This window comes from Chiroxiphia lanceolata, chromosome 3 (genome assembly GCF_009829145.1).
Source record: "Chiroxiphia lanceolata isolate bChiLan1 chromosome 3, bChiLan1.pri, whole genome shotgun sequence".
NCBI lineage: Eukaryota > Metazoa > Chordata > Aves > Passeriformes > Pipridae > Chiroxiphia > Chiroxiphia lanceolata.
Genome location: NC_045639.1, coordinates 90,868,372 through 90,886,249, shown reverse-complemented (window position 1 = coordinate 90,886,249; position 17,878 = coordinate 90,868,372). Strand labels below are relative to the sequence as shown.

The 17,878-nt window shown below is 36.2% G+C and overlaps 1 protein-coding gene across 11 annotated transcripts in view; it reads right to left on the bottom strand.

The window, feature by feature from the left end:
* KHDRBS2 (KH RNA binding domain containing, signal transduction associated 2) overlaps positions 1–17,878 on the bottom strand; it is a 360,694-nt gene that overhangs the window by 146,937 nt on the left and 195,879 nt on the right. The gene's annotated exons all lie outside the window — the stretch shown is intronic.

Genomic DNA, 17,878 nt, shown 5'->3' with positions numbered 1-17,878 from the left:
TCTGGAAAGTTTTTCTGTAGGCTCAGAATAAACATGCTCTTGACTGAAGCAGCACTGTCTCCTCTCCTGATGGCACTGCACCAGCACCAGCAGCATCACTGCCTAGCACAGCTGCTTGCCAGAGAACAAACTGGTGACACAGACTGGGACAAAGCTGGACTGACAGGAAGAAAAAGGATGAAGATGAAAACTCCTTCCAGGAATCTCAGGTTGCCATGAAGGCTTAACTTTGGAAGGCAGCAGTGCCTCGGCATTTTCTCTAGCCAGAGGTCAGGGCAGAAAACACTGCATCTGTATTTCTCCTCCACTCCTTCTACACAGCAATCTGACTAACCCAGACTAAACAGTACAGCACATCCAACCCAGAGCCAAGACTTTTTTGCATAGTAAGGAAAAAAATGAAACATGCTGGGAAGATGGTCTGTAATAGCACTGTAAAAATACAAGAACAATTTTCACTGCTGGAATCAAAGATATTTTAAATCTGCTTTGTTTGTAGTGCTATAATCTAAATTAGTTTCATTGTTGACAGATTTATGGATAGCCAGGGTAATGGTACAGAGGACAATCACAGAAGAACAAGTAGGTATGTGAGGGTCCCCCTCTTCATACTAAATTCAACAAGCATGAGGAAAAGACGGTGAAAAGATGCTGCTATTGAACCCCAGAGTTGCCACAAAAGCTAGAAATATTAAAATCATTTATATATAACTGTATTTATGCCTTACCACAGAATTGGCATAAATACGGCTATATAGAAAAGATTTTAATATTTTTAGCTTCACTGAACTTTTTGAAGTTTATGCCTAACTTCAAGTGAGAAAGAGTGGAAATATAGAAATAAATAAACAAATATATTGAAAGGAAAAGAAACATATCAAACAAGAAAAGTTGAAGTCATGTCAGTGGAAAACCAAAACAAGTGGCAAGCTCAACAAATTAACAAAAAGTACTTTCTCAAGAATGTAGGTTTAAAACAGCTGATTTAATAATCCATTAGGCAGGTATGTATCAGGTATAAGATGTTTTAGGTTTGGTCTTTTCAGAATGAGATTTGAGACAAAAGGAGAGATGATTAAGGAAATGACAAGCAGTAAAAAGAGGTAGAAAATAATTTACAAAAAAGAGCTGAGACCTTGTACAAAGTACAGATATGTTCACTCTCAAGTGTCTCTCTACTCTTTTTAAAGTACATGGTGCCTCAAAGATTAGGAATGAAGTGTATAAAACTGAGTAAGTAATTAATGCAGCCAGATTTAGGTTAAAGTCAGAGTTTTTAGCTAAACAATTTAATATATAACATGATTAAAATATTATCAGTTCTGTATTTGTTTTTTAATTTGAATATATTTTATTTTGTTAATGCATGAACCCTTTAAATAAGATCCACCAGGAGATATGGCATCTCTATTTGTAATGTCTCCTTTCCTTCTCTGTAGCATGCATTAAAGAAGATTTCAGATACTTTAACAAAATTACCACTTTTTTTTCCCTTGTTAACAGAATAGCCTCTAATTCCTACTTATTACCAGGTAGCAAGAAGTCTTCTAGCTTCTTACACTTCTTCATGGCTGCGGCACCTAATGTATTGCTTTCAAGGTGGCTGCACAAGATCAACTTCAGATAAAATACAAACTATATAGGCTCGAGGAGAAAAGTAAAATAAGTTCCACAGCTGAAGGACCCTCTCATTGAAAATATCTGAACAGAAGCAACAAGACCCAGATCAAGTCCAGCTATTAATCCAAGGAGTGGCAGTGTGGCAGAGGGTGAGAGGTAGGCCGTTATGTGGAATGCTGCCAGAAAACTTACAGGTAAAAAAGGTATTTATAAACAGCATCCAGAAATAGAAAATCCAATTTTAAACACCTGCATTTATCGCAAGATATTCCATTTAGTATATGAGCATCTGTATTTCATCCCACCTTCTGCATTCACTCAAGTGTTGCTCCAAATATGCATCAGGTAACCTTGATATTCACTGGACAGAGAAGTAAACTGTATTCTAAAGAGGAAAATCTCAGGTATACTGAGAGATGGAAATGGCATTAAAAAAAAGTCAGACTTAACTGCCATATTCCCTAGATTCATTAGCACATAACTTATTCAACTCTGACTCTCAAGTCCACCAGTGTATTTTCTTATAAACTGGTTTTTTTTTCTTTAAATGCAACATGATAGAATTTCATCTAAACTTTTAACGAGTTTCATGATGATAATCTTAGCATTGAAGATTAAACTCCAACTTTCTGACATCTGAACATATTTCCTGTAATAAAAGAAACAAATAGAATTCAATACTTTTCTATCATTTCCAAGCAATGTGATCAGGAATTAGACATGACACTAAAAGGGGAGAAGAGGGCTTTTGCACCTGCAAACATTTTTACATTTGTTTTAATTTTTAATAATATTTATATTTTATAATATTTATAGTACTTATATACACATATATTTATAATATTTAAATAATGGCACATAAGGATATATATCGTTGTCCTCCCTGCTTATTATGAATGCTCATCACTGAACTGTTTCAAAATGTCTAGATCTCTTTGAAGCTATTAATCTGGACCCTTATCAAAGAAACACCTAAATAAATTCAATTCTATGCTATGAGTCAGAAATCCATAAGAAGGGAATTATTAATTTACTGTTCTTTTTATTCACAGAGATGAAATTCTTTTCTTTTTCTTATGTTATAGAAGAAAATGCTCACATGAGAACTGGGTGAAAGCAATGCTCACAGAACTTTTTCAAAGCCGAATATAAATCGCTCTTTTGCATTAGAACTAAATTCTTCAGTCTTTCCGAAGTAGCTAAAGCAAAAACTTTCCGTAATTGTTTACTAAATTAGTGTGAAAGCAAATATAGGTATTTAAAATACAGCATATATTGAGGACTGGCTCCAAAGTCAATATTATTGATGACTAATGTGGTTAACATTATCCTGGCCATAAATTTCCTTTCTTAAAGTTTCATTCTGAATTGAGATAGTGAAAATAGGGTTGAATAATTAGGAAATGAGAGTGATCTTTTCTTTTTTATCCTATAAATACAAGGTCAGATTGAGGAGGTGTTAGATAAGTAAGCACAACTCATATGCTCTGCAGCACTTTGCTGAGTTCAGTGCCACCTTAAAAGCGGACTCATTAATTCCATTTGGAAAGAGGATCCTGGGAGCTGTTAGCCAAGTGCCACATAATGTGAATTTGCCAAGCAAGTTTCCCATTCAGTACAAATGTGGGACATTTGTTCAGAGCCCATGTGTGAGAGCCACGGACTCCACCTGCATTCAGGACTTCAGGGTAGTTACCCCACATGTACACACCCAACCAACACACCCAAACCAGCCACCCAGAGTCCTGCCATCTTAACATCTAAATATCAGTAAATAGCTGTCACCTTACATTACATGTTTTCTCAACAAAAAATTACACAAACTTACAGTTGAATTATGTGGAACTGAATACAAGCGATTGTGAACCCATTTGTTCCGAGCTATTATTTAAGCGTAATTAACCCAGTTCTACAGTATTGATTTTAGAAGCATGGAAATACATGCTACACATTCCTTCTGGTTTTCCATTCAATTCAAGTAAAATGTTCTAAATTTAATGAAATGTGTCAAGTCAAGTTTTGGACAACTAAATATGTTGTCTTTCAATAAAATAATTCACTTCATCATAGAAAATATGAGTGGACACCAAAGAAATAACAGTAACTTCATCACTGTTGTTTTGTTGAAGGAAAGAGTGCTATAAATGGAATTAACTGAGACTAGTTTATTTCTTCTTTCTCATAATTCAAATGATCAATTATTTTAACTGAAATGTATTTAATTAAACCCAAAACATATTTAATTTAAATAAGTTTTTACTACCATTTGTTTTAATGATTCATCTGGACAGGTACTGGATATCAATGTCTCATTATTCATTTAAATTCAGCATAGCAAGCCAAGGCAAACATATATGACTTCATCACACCTCGAGGTGCTGAGTATTCTCATCTTCCAGTGGCTGCAATTAATCTTACTCAGCAGCAAAGGTAGATTATTTTATTGAACTTAAGTTTTACAGACCTGGGGTTTATGAGGTTAAAGTCACTGATATGAGCAGATCTGACTAACCTCTAGTTATTTACACTCACCACTGCTCAGGCTAAGTGGATTGGGTAAAACTAAAACCTCCTATTAATCATCTGGGTTGAAAATTTCTGTCTTAACCTGAAATTTTGATGTCCAGGCTTTCCCAGAGCCTCACTAAGGCATTCTGAGAATTATCACACCTCATACTGCTGTTAAAAACCCAGAGATTTTTCTATCACTCAACTTGATGATTTCAGGGTACAAAAACTGGAAAATTTTAACTGCTCCCAAGCCTGCTCCTGTAGGTCTGTTCACCAGCAGATAAACCATTAGCTTTATTTTTCTGCACATGACAATAACGAGAAGATAGATATCAGATACCTATTCTTGCCTGTGCTCCTTCCATTGAGCATCCACTGCTTTGTCTCTGCTAAAGGAAGAAATTGCAACTAACTTCCAAAAAATGCTCTCTAGACAATCACCATTACCATGTTTGTGCCAACTGTATGACTGTGAATTTATTTTTATTTTGAAATATTTGGCAAGCTCTGTCCCAGGATTCTTCAGTCTCAACAACCCCAAAAGTAAGTCCATCCCAATCCTATTCTTCCTTCTCTATAAGGAGGCAGAGCAAAACAAAAGTAAATCTGTAATTAATTTATTTATTTTCAAGCGGTTCTACCTTTTCTCTGCAAACTCTGGACTCTGCTGTAATACACTGCTCCCCTTGAATATTTTTTATGCTCCTGAAGTATACAGTGATTCCAGACTAGTAAGGACTATAATCTATACCCTCTGAAAAGGGTTTTGAAGCATGAGTAGGCTGAGAGAGCTGTTAGAAGAATCTTTTTTTAAACACTACAATATATATTACTGATCAATATATTAGTCTCTCTTATTGAGCATATCCCGTAGTTTCTTCAGTACTGGAAAACCTACAAACAAGTCTTTCTTAATACAAGTAGAACCTTACAAGTGCCACATTTCTGCAATTGTCTGATGAGTGCATCAGGTCTTCTTGTTTTAAGTGGAAATTTCACCTCACGGACTGCCTTCATTTCGATTCATTTCAGATTAGCAGAGATTAAGCATCTGAGAGAAACATCAGTTCTTGTTAAACATTTATGCATAAACCTGGATTCAAAGAAATTAAGGATACACCATAGAAACCTATCCAGTAGCTTTTCAAACACTGCCAGGTATATCGCACAAACCAGAGTACTTCACATTTCTCCAGGTTTTACCCTATCAGCAAAGCAATCTTTCCTTTGCCCCTCTAGGGCCATTTCCCAGCACCAACTTAAAATATCCAGAAACAAGAAAAAAGGTTGCATGTGCTAAAGAATGCAATGCAATTCACCATCAACTCATTTTTTACACAGTCAACACAGTAATGTGAAAATGTTGCCCTTTTCCCCTATCTTCTTTTAAACCAAAACATCTGAGGGGGGCTCAGGGATTGGTTGAAGACTCAACCATGACTTATTAGAATATTTCTTCTATATCCTACTGGGTCTCTTTGCATCCTGTAATTTCTGAATTTTTTATTTCCCCAAATATCATTCACAGAACTGTAATTCTGTTTTTGGAAAAAACCACTTGTTTCTTCCTAACTAACTCCTACTAACATTTTTGGTTTTTTTCAGCAGGGCCATATGTTTTAAGATTTGGAAAACAGAATTTTCACACATCACAAAAAAAAACCCCTGAAGCCTCAAAACCCCACTAAGACAACAGATTATCAAGCACTGATGAGTATTTGTAAGTAGAAAATAATTTTTTGAAACATATCAGCAGATGAACTCGTATTTTCAAGGGCCCAGGACTGGGCCCAGGGATTGTGATCAGTGGCCCAAAATTCAGAAGGAGGTCTGTCATTAGTGCTGTACTCCAGGGGTCAGTGCTGGGCCCAATATTGTTCAACATCTCTATTTACAACCTAGATGATGGAATAGAGTACTCCCTCAGCAAGTTCAGTTGACACAGCCCCGGGAAGAGTGGCTGATACACCAGAAGGTTGTGCCACCATTCAGAGAGATCTTGATACGCTGAGAAACGGGCAAGGAGGAATCTCATGAATTTAAACAAGAAGTGCAAAGTCCTACACCTGGGGAAGAATAACACAGGCACCAGTACACGCTGGAGGCTCAGTGGCCTGAAAGCAGTTTTCTGAAGCTTTACAGAAAAGGACCTTGGGGTTCTGGTGAACAACAAGCCTTCCAGGTACCAGTAATGTGCCCTTGGGGTAATGGCATCTTGGATTGCATTAGGAAGAGCACTGCCTGAAGGCCAAGGAAGGTGATTATTCTTGTCTACTCAGCACTGGTGAGGCAACACCTGTGTCCAGTGCTGGGCTTCCAAGCATAAAAAAGATATGGACCTACTGGAGCGAGTCTGTCATAGGACCACTGAGATGATTAAGGGACTGAGGCATCTTTCCTATGAGACTAAGCTGTGAGAGTTGGGACTGTTCAGCCTGGAGTGCAGAAGACTAAAGGGGATCTCATCAGTGTGCATAAATATCTGAAGGAGGGAATGAAGAAGAGGGAGACAGACTCTACTCAGTAGTGTCCACTGATAGGACAAGAGGAAACAGCTGCAAAATAAAACCTATGAAATTCAACCTGATCATGCAAAATAGCCTTTTTTTCTTTTTTTCTTTTTTTTTTTTTCCTGTGAGGATGACTGAACAATGGCACAGGTTACTCAGAGAGGTTGTGGAATCTCCATCTTTGGAGATATTCAAGAGCTGTCTGGACACGGTCTGGGGGACCTGGAGGGGGTTGGATCCCCCTTCAAACTTCAACCACTCTGTTATTCTGTCAAAGGAAACCCTATGTTATAAATTCTTTGATGGTTTAATAAAAAGTTTCAGGTTCATACTAGTAACCCATACAAAACTCTACAACTGAATAACTCATTTCTTATGCTGAATCAAATACTCCCGGAATGTGGGCTGAAGTATTGAAAAAGAGTCTGTTCAGCTTTGCACTGTCTTTGCACTCTCCTGCAAATGTAAATTAATTTGCATTCACAGCATCACACCTACAACCTTTAAGATGTAATTTAATCTTCATAGTAGTTCTCTTTCTTTTAGGTCTGAGATTTTCTTGCCATGCAAGTTTCAGATCAACACAGTAGAAAATGGCCAGCTAAGAGTTGCTAGGGTTTATCACCATGTTGTAGTTTATTAAGACAGCCTGCATTTACAGACATGTTATGAAAGCACATTGTCATGCAGCCATAAAAGACTGAAAACACCAAAAACTCTATTTGTACAGAGTTGTAAATCTGCTTCTTCCATGTGCAATTGTGTGTGCCTGTATTTGTATTCATCTTGTATTCACAATCACAGATTTTGCAAGGAACTAATGTTCATGGCTCTGAAAATGCATCTGCATTTTTCAACATGTTCTTCTCCTAACTGTTTTTATACACAGTCATAAGTTAAACTATCAAACTTTTTGACTGAGTGCAGGGTGTTTTGCCAAACTATACCAATAAAAGGAAAAGTCTCTCTGAAGCTTTTTTTCCTTCAGTTCAAACAGCCATTTCAAATGTAGAAATGTTGATGAGTCATGGTAGGAGCATATAAATTTTTGGAAGGTGTATTTGGCATATATCACTGGCAGCCAGAGAAATATTTGCGCAGACGAGCAGGTCTGTCTGCAGTTAAAGGCAAGATTTTAAATGCGAACTTAGTTTCACCTCTCACTTTTTGCAGCTTTTAATTATATTGCGGGAGTTTCATGAACAGTTCTGTTCCATGGCATATAAAATCTAAGAAACCCTAAGTTACTTCATATGCTTAATGAACACATTTTAATTTAAAAATCAAACAAGAAAAATATTCAGCACTGGATGATGCAATTTGTTTCCTGGGAACAAAATCCTTGGATTTCGCTTTTTCATTCCCCAAGTGATATGTATTCCAACTGTATTTCTACTCTGTCAGTTGATATATAAATGTGAGCATTGATCCTCTGTACTGCCAAATAGTTTGTGGTTTTATTAATGTGAAATTGAGTTGTTCTATAGCAATCAAGGGCTAGAATCCTGCTTTACAGGAAAACTTCAGGGTGTAAAACTAGAAAAGTGCAATATTTTCTGTATAAAATTCAACAAATAGCTTGTATCTAAGCATAAAGGCAATGCTCTGAGCCTGCAGGTTAATATATCTAGGACAAAAATAGTGCTAGAACATGATTTTCACAATAACCTGAGAGAGGTAAGATTCATTTTTCTCCTGTAATGACACCGGTTTTGTTTCTCATTGCTGAAATCTGACACAATAGCTTAATTATCTGCAAAAGCAGTATCTTTTTAGTTCATCTTATTTGGTTATTGTTTAGCTCCATGATTTGTTTGCTATTCAGCAGTGAGTGCTGATGGGGAAAATACAATATATTACTCCAGTGGAAACTATGGAAACTAGTTGTCACCTGTTATATCGCAAGCTGCCTTCTAAAGCAGATGTTAGATAATGAATTTTTTGGATTAAGATAGCAGAGTATTGCAACACTCAGTTAATGTTAATTCACCAGATGTATAAGTTATGGAAAGATGCTCATCCATTTAAGACAGCGATGTGATTAAATAGGTTTTTGAAGTAGAAGTAAGATATAAATCATCATACATTATCAGTACTTCTCATTTTAAAACAAGTACCAAGCCTGATATAAAATTACAGTTTATGAATTTCATATTCATCTGGCACAGATCAAGATTATGCAATAACAAATCAGTTCACTGGTTCCTAATTTTAAATTATTTATATGTCTCTAGGTTTGAGTACTGGCACAGTCCAGCTCCACAGAAATTAATGAAGTTCTCATCATAACATACATTTTTTGCCCAGGTGTTTCCTTGCCTTCTTTGTACAGTATACAGCTGTGCTGAGGGTTTATCAAGGTTATAGGGTGAAAGGAAAATGGACCTCAAACACACAGCCATCCAAAATGAAAACTTCATTGCAATGGCTTCCATCTGGATCACACACCTACATCTTTCTCTCATTATCACACCAGAAGGAGGGTTTTTCAGTTGTGTGAACCATTCTGTAACAGACTGATTTTTTTTTTGTTTCATGAAATAAAAGATTAAGTGCTATATGATGGATAACATGGTAATTATATTAGAACATATTGAATTTAACAATATGCATTTTTTTATCAGACAAATTCAGCTTATTCAGTGTCATTCAAGCCTGAATATAATAACACGATAATGATGCTTTATGCTATTACCCTGCATCACTGGATGTCCACTTAAGCTTTCAGATAATAAAATGCTTAAGGAAGAGATTTTCTTCACTGTTTCAGCATTTTCTACCTATGATTAAGTACACGTGATTACACTGTTGCACTGATTGATGTTAACTTGGCAGGAGGACATTTCCTAGCAATTAAGGTAGGTTAAAGTATGCAATATACATGTCTTCCCTCTAGGTTGAGATTGCACTGCTATTTAAAAGCTGGAAAACATCAAACACAATAAAAACACATGTGTGTGTGTGTGTGTGTGTGTGTACATATACATACATATATACATATATGTATGTGTAGATATAGAGAAAAAGACCCATGTACGAAAAGACTTCCAGAAGATTTGTGTGTTATTATAGAGATGCACTCCTTTAAAGAACTGGTGTTGCCCGTGTAGTACAAATAAAAAAAAAATCAAAAAATATGAATCAATTTTCTATTATCTGTTGTTTTTAAGAGAGAATTCTACTGATTTAGTGATTAGTCTCTTTTTTAAAAGACACACAAAACATTTTGATTTAGCTTTCTCCTGATAACATTATACTTGTTTTAACAACTTAAAGGAGATTTTGCAATCATAGTACCCATATTGAGCCATCAGTTATTTGAAGATAAACATTAAAAGATTATCATTCCGTATCAAATACAATTATTCTATGAGAAGTGCCATAACTGGGGAGGAATCTAAAAATAGTTTTTGTGATGATCACTGTAACTGTAAAAGGTATTTCAATTATCTGTTGTGTGTGTTTATATATACATACATACATACACAGACACATATATATACATATATAATGCTCACATTCTTCTTTGTGAGTTTTATTTTAGTCTTTATTTTCTCAATTAGGTTTCTTTGAGTATATTCCAGCTACACTAAACTGCTGGCACTGCTCTGCTGCACAAGTGCATGGCTCCATGCATATTCTCATTAGTACTATGTGAAGTTAGTGCTACAGTTGGTGTTTATTCTTTGAATTAATCCCCTTACAGGTAATGTATACATTTATGTAAATCAAAACTAAAAAAGAAACACAGTTAGGACTCATTGACTGACCCCTTCTATTACAAGTTTATTTTTAAAATTGCTTCCAGTTTTACAGGTATTTAAAATCTAACTAAACACGTACACAAACAAAGTAAACAATTAGCTGGGTAACATGGATGGCACTATGCAATGCCTGTCTCTGCCTAAAAGTTTAAATTATATCTGTCTTCAGAACAGAATACACATAAAATATGAGAATACTGGAATTGTTTTAAGATATGTCTCTTGATAGAGATGTTTACCTGAATTTGTAGGAATTTTCTTTAAGAAAGACAATAGTAGACAGAGTGAAGACTCTTAGAGATCATCTAAGACAGTATATAATAAAACTGGGCAAGAGAGCCTTGGGTAGCCTGGAGACATCAGGGCAAAGAATGTCCTCACTTCAGGACACATATGCAGTATATGATCTATCAACTTATTTTTTATTTTGATTTTGGTATTTGCCTGGTTCTTTATGATATTTAAATACAGGTATATTTAAAATATCAATTTGCTTTGTATTTAGTGGTAAATCATCTGTGGTGGTTTTGGTGTGTTTTTGTTTGCTTGGTTGTTTTTTTTTTTGTTGTTGTTGTTGTTGTTTTGTGGGTTTTTTTTTTTGTTTGGTTTGGTTTTTTTTTTATTTATTTTAGTACCACAGAAATTGGTGGTTTATTCTATAACAGTATAGAAAAAGTGTCAGCTATAAAGCACAATAGCCATCTAACACAACGAGATTGCTCATTCATCCAGATCTTTTCAATCTATTAGCCTGATGGGAAAGATATGTGAAAGCTTTCAAAGGCTAAATTACTAAAATTCAAATACAGTCTAAATTACTGAACACTTCCATCTGATGTCTGTTGGGCAATGGCCATAAAATGATCTTGGCAGAGCTATTTACGCCAATATTTTAGATGCACAATTTAACCTGGAGCAAATGAAAAGGAATTTATCACACCAGTCTATGTAAGTAATCCTTTTCGTTCCTGGGCTTTGGTTCCCACTCAGTAAAGATCACAAAATTATCACGAAGGTCTCATAACCGCAGTTTATGTTACTCAGACAGGTTTGTTATAATGAAGTAAAATTTTGTGTCTGCATTCATGGAAATGAATCAGCTGACAAAATGTGTCTGCTATAAAGATTTCATAATCATTTTAGGAAGACTACCACAACATGTTACAGAACAAGATATTAATATGATATTATATATCTATGACAGCATTAGTTACAACACATTTATGTCCTGGAGTATTGTAATGCTCTTTCTTTGCTTACTCTAACCTGAAGAAGCACACACACAGTTAAAGCCAGCCTCAACCACAGGTTTCTTGATTTTTACTCTGAGACTAATGAAATATTCATCATTGAATTAAACATGGTAGACAACGCAGAAAGAATCATGTCTTGCCGATACCACCTAAGGAGCCTTTCTGCTGTGCCTTTTGCAACTGGACTTGTCTATCTCATATTAGCCTTTTTAACCACCAGGATGCTTGTAACAAATGTGGGTAGAGCCCTCCCCAAACCTTCATTCGCGAAGCCCAGCCATGATGATGGTGATTGAACATGGCAGGGAAAGTAGCTGCTTCTTACGTATTCTATAGGGAGACACACCATGTGCAAATATTTGCCAGGAAATTTCTGTTCAGTGATACAGTAAAGGCTGAAGATTGGTTTTCATTAAAAATTACATTTATTTTTCTACCTAACAGAGAAATATGAGAAGAGTAAACCAGGGAAAAGACATCTGGTTTCAGTGAATTCTCCTAACAAAAATCAATCTGAATGCCTTTAACACAAGTTTGAAGAATAACCTATCACAAGTTATTAAACATTCTTTTAGTAACTATGTCTGGCTGTGCCAGTTCCAGTAATCATTGTCTGGCATATCAAAAAAATCCTGAAGTCATAACTTCTTATTAGAAGAGCAAATGTAACATTTCTAGGCTTTTCCCCCTGTAAAGACAGAGCTCACAGTGCAATCTGATTGCTGTAAAGGCATGCAAGGAGAAGGGTGTGTCTTTTGAGAATTTCGTTCCCACGCCCATCAAAAGGCTTGTGAGAAATCCAGTTATGGAAATCCAGAGGAAAAAGAGTACCATGTCTTCCTTTAATTCAGTCATCTTCTGTTCTGTTTGTGGGAAACCCTGAAACTGCTACCTTTCTAGGACTTAAACTTCTTCCTTGAATCATTTCCCACTTCTTTCTCCTGGACAGATAAAAATCTGTTCACTATACTCAGGCCAGGAAAAATTTGCACTTATATGAACAGAGAAAAGAAATTTAGCTCGGAGCTACTGAAGATTATTCAATGGGGAAAGGAAAGGGAAAAAATGGTATGGATTATCTGGAAGGATAGAGAAGATTTGTCAAAACCAGAAAGAGAGGATTTCAGCGTAATCTGCTCCTTGTATTAACAGCATGTGCAATCACCTGCACTGGCAATTGGTTTGCTCTGATTTTTTGCATTATCCAAGGGCTCTGTGTGTGAAACTACGGGTATGCATTTACAATGGTTAGTGAGTAACCTTGCAAGATCCCTGGTGACACTATTCTCCAATCTCCTGCTTCCCATTTATTATGTGGTACAGGTCTTTGACAACTAGCACAAAGCCTGTGTAAGCACTGTATGTGGTCAGGTCTTCTCCTATTATATGAATGTAGTATTAGAGGATACATGTTCTAGTTTCCAACTTCCATGGGGGACTAGAGTTCCAAAACACAAACTGCATTTTAAACTCATGTACACATAAAAGTTTTTAAAAAAATCAAAACCGTAAAGTGAAAACAAGCAAATTTTTGTTCATTTTTGGTTTAAAATGTTTTTGTTAGTTAATTAACTTGAATCCTAAACAAAATAGTAAGTAAAAATATTCTTTAATGAGTTTCTTCACTCATTGTGTGCAAAAATAGTTCCTGCTCATATATTTAATATCTGCTTACTTGAATTATGCTATTTAATACATTTATTTAAGAGATTTTTTAATTAAGTTGCTGATAAATTTAATATAGCGGAAAAACACTTTTGGTTAGACATGTCACTGTTTTGAAAAGCACTATGAACATCAGAAAGAATCACTGAATCAGATTGCATCAGATGAAGAACAAAATTATTATCATCAAACCTGTTACTAAATCTGGAGGCTGTCAGTTATAACTGCTATCATCTGGTTCTCAGCTTTTATTAACATTAGTAAAAGAGATAAAAGAACTGATGCTGGGGTGCTGCAGCTGCTGTGGTCAATGAGAAAGCACCACTGGCCTCCAAGAGGCACAGGCTCTCAAACATCAGTTTGCTTCCCAGGACTTCTCAAGTGCTCTCCTCACCCATTTCTGTGATAAAATGTGGTAACCTGCAAGTTTAGTTTCTAGTGTAAAAATGTGCTGTTATGGCTGCTGATCTCTGACATAAAGGATTTTTCTGCTTCCCAACACGCCCACTGACACTTCTGTCCTTCAGCATTTCTGACATCTTAAGGAACAACCTATTCTTTAAATGCTCATCTCAGCACAAACTTGTGGAGATTTACTGTTCTTTCCCTGTTCTGTAGAGCACATCAGTTCTGACGACTGGAACTGGTATGACCCAGGCATGGAGCAGCAAAGAAATAACTTGCTGATGTTGCTTGTAAAGTTGTGTGAGTCCCGATCCTCTGACTGTTTAGAGTACAGTCCCCCGTTTCACTCCCAGAAGCTGCCAGAAAATGGGGCCAGCATTACCTTGCAGTTCTCATTCAGAAAACTACCACTGAAGACATTAGAGGGACTGATATTGCTAATAAGTATGTATTTGCACTAAGAGATGGAGGCAGGATGTTCCTAGAAGCCAGACTACAAGGATGACAAAAGATTGGGATGGCAGACAAAATACTGGAGCTTGTGCCCATCATTCTGAGCCATCATGTGGTAGACTTAAAGCTGAAAGTGAACATGAATTGATAAACAAAAAACTCTGAAGCAAAATGGAGGAGGTAGCTGGCATCCAGTTTCAACAGCTCCCCTCCTGTAACCTCTGCAATCACACTGACGTGGTGGTGTCTGTGGTTGTGAACAGCACGGGGGCTGTGAGCCCTGTGCAGCATAAAAGTGACAAAGAACTCTTTCTGAACTGCCACACATCTGTCTTTCCTACATCCAGATGGAAAGGGTGTGTGGCCTGCCTCTCACTTAAATTATCTTGCTATTTATAGCATCATATAGTGGAATTGCATTACATCCAATAGAGTTATTTAGGCTTTACAATACGGGTAAACAAGAGCGAAAGCTGGCTATTTGTCTGAAGGTCAAAGAAAGGGCAGGCATTTAAGGTCTGTGCTAATCAAAACCCCAAAATATTTAAAATACTAGAAGAAGAGTATACATACATATTTACACTGAATATGGTTTATGATCTTACAAACAAAAGAAAAAGTAAAGAGGGGAGAAACAGATGGTGCGCCAACCATCATAAACAAGACATAAGGAACAAAGTCACCATAAAATCAACACCTGTCAAAAAACTGCCGACTATAGCAAAGGTACACTCAGGCAGACACAGGGATCTTGTGGTGCCACAGGACACATTACTGAGACACAGGCTTTGTCAGGATGTCACTGTGTTACAGTGACAGCAATGGCACCTGCTAGACTATCTGCATCCTCCCCAGCAGCTGCTCTCTGCCACTGCCATTGTTTGACCTGTCTATCTGCAACAAGTCTGGCCATGGGTTTTGCAAGGCCATAGGTAAAATCTGCTGTGTGGGAATAATTTCCCCTTCTTCTTCCAGACATCCTCTTACCCTGCGATTACTCCTTGTTTTTCCTTTCTCAATCACATCTTTTTCCTCTGGTCTATTTATACCTTCTCATAATTTAAAACATCATTCAGCTTTCACTGTTGTTATTCCAATTCCACCTGTTATTCCAATCTTGCTGATTTATTTCCAAGAAGACATGATTTTTCTCAGTTGAAAATTAGGAGTTTGCTAAGGGAAAGAATTAAACATCTTTTCTAGTTCATGGCATCAGCAATGGACATGGAAGAGCATCACTATCTGAGATCAAAGTCCCATGTACACCACTTATAGTTTAGGACAGTGGCACTCTACCACAGGACTTTGAGCTAGAAATAGGGCATCCAGCTATTTTAGCATGGATCAGTCATCATGCTAGTAGAAAAGGACAAATGAAAGGGAATGTAAAAGAATAAGGGTTCCTGAGGATAGTTTTAAATTAACAATCTCTCTAAAGGCTCCTTTTACTAAAGCTTCTTTTATTCTTCTATACAAGATTCATCTGTTTTCGTCTCCTGGGAAAACAGTGGACACTGTAAGGTTAATATGTTCAGTTTATGCCTAGTACATCCTTTTCCTCTTTACTAAAGAATAGCTTTCTTTCCTCAACATGATGGATAAATGACCTGCCAATAGTCAACTTGTTACTAGGCCTATACCCCTGGGCTACGGACATTTCAAGAAGTCTATTATGTTTAGTATAGTCATCTGTTGCTTTTCACAACTATCATTCTTTTTTCTCTGCCCTAAGTGGGTCACTTGCATCATCATCATCATCATGATCACTTGCTGTTTGATGTAGTCTGTCCATGCACACTGTTTCTCAGCAATGAATCTTTGCTGCACTTCATCAACAGAAGGTTATGATAATCTACATATCTGTACATATATTGCAGCATACTGATAAATGAGGCAACATTTCAAGAAGTATTGGTTATTTTAGCATCTCAGACACAATAAATTATAGTCAATAGCGGTCACTGTCCTCCTTGAAAACTATTTATGTAAGACTGACAAAAGAACTCTAAGTCATTACAGAGAAAGGAATTAAGTGTAATTTTTAGTTTCTTGTTCTGTTTCCTCTTTTTGTGACACTTTCTGAGTTGTTACCATGGATTCTTTTCTCACAATTTGAGAAAGCTGTGGCATAGCTATATTAAACCCCATTATAGCAGAAAATTCATTCGTTAACACAGATCTTTCTCGTATATTTATTAGTTCCAGCTTCTTCATTATCAGTTGAGGTCAATAGATTGAACAAGTGGATCATATGACCCACTTAGAAAGCTTTTTATATTTCAAGCTCTTATACCTAATTTATCCTCAAACTCCCAATGAAATAGGCACAGCAATTAAGTATGATTATGCTAATCTTCCTAATTAGATAGCAAGTGGCATCAATGTTAAATATATTCCGTAAGTTTAAACAGTGAATCAAAACCACAAATTCCTACCCTTCCACAATGTTTGACTGAAAGGTCATAGGCATCTCGGTATGTACCTACAACTTCTACAACATGGGGAGCTGGTTTGGCTTTTCTTTATGAAAAACGTATTTAGACATCAAGACTAAAAGAGTTAAACCAACAACACTGTTAGCATCCCCTTAACACGTCAAAATTTGCTAGTCACGTGATACAGAACCCCTATGGGACTGTCCCACTCTTTTCCACATCCAAACCACCCACCCTGTCCATTTCAAATGTGCTAAAAAGTTTACCCCTGCATAAGCAAAATGCAAAAGACAGAGAAGTTTAAACATATGTACAAATCACTATGCAAAATGCATTCTTTCATTCCAATTATTACAGTAGCCTTTTTTCTTTTTTTTTTAACATACTTATAAAAGTAAATACTAAAAGGCTTGAAACAGAAAGAGGAATTCCCTCACAGAAGCACAGCTTAAGTATCAGACCTTCTGCATTGAACATTGGGTCAAAGATATCATTAACATAATTGCAGAACAGCCAGTGATGCTTTCACAAATGCGAGCAACAGTGTAAAGGGCAGGTACATTATTTATAAACTAATTTCCCCTGGCCCTGAAAAAAAGAGAATAACCATAAAGGGCTCATTTTTCCTCTTCTTTATTCAATCATGTCAGTTAAAATATCAGTTTACAGAGCACATAAAGTTCCATTTGGATCCAATGGAAATAGCAATCATTGCTTGCTCTCTTGGACTTTTACTCCCTGGTTTCTATTATCCCATTAGTAGGTCTTAAAGCTAACCTGTGTTTCCAGATTTGAGCTTTACAGGGAAACTCTTGTAGTTCTCACATTGCTGAATTCTGTGAGCTTGTGGCCTAATTCACACATCAGTCACATGTATCACAAAGATGAACATAGAAAATTTTCTTTCTTTCTGAAGTCTAGAGAAAAGAGCATATCTAACATCTCAGTAAAGTGGAGACATAAAAAACCCATTTTTCAAAAAAGAAATGGCCATCCTATTTTCTACAGTTCTATATTTTATTTTTAAATGAAGTTATGAGTTAGCCATTTGTTAAAGAAATGAACAATCAAGAAAAAAGTTTTGAGACATTGGGATCCATATTTGTTACTTCAGATATTTCAAACAATTCAAAAGAGAGATGAATTACAAAGCTGAGTTGAAGAGATACATTCAAAATAGCTTTCTCATTTTTGATGGCATATCCTAGACAAATGATTCATGTTACTGTATTACACAATAAATGATGAAAAAAAATCAATTT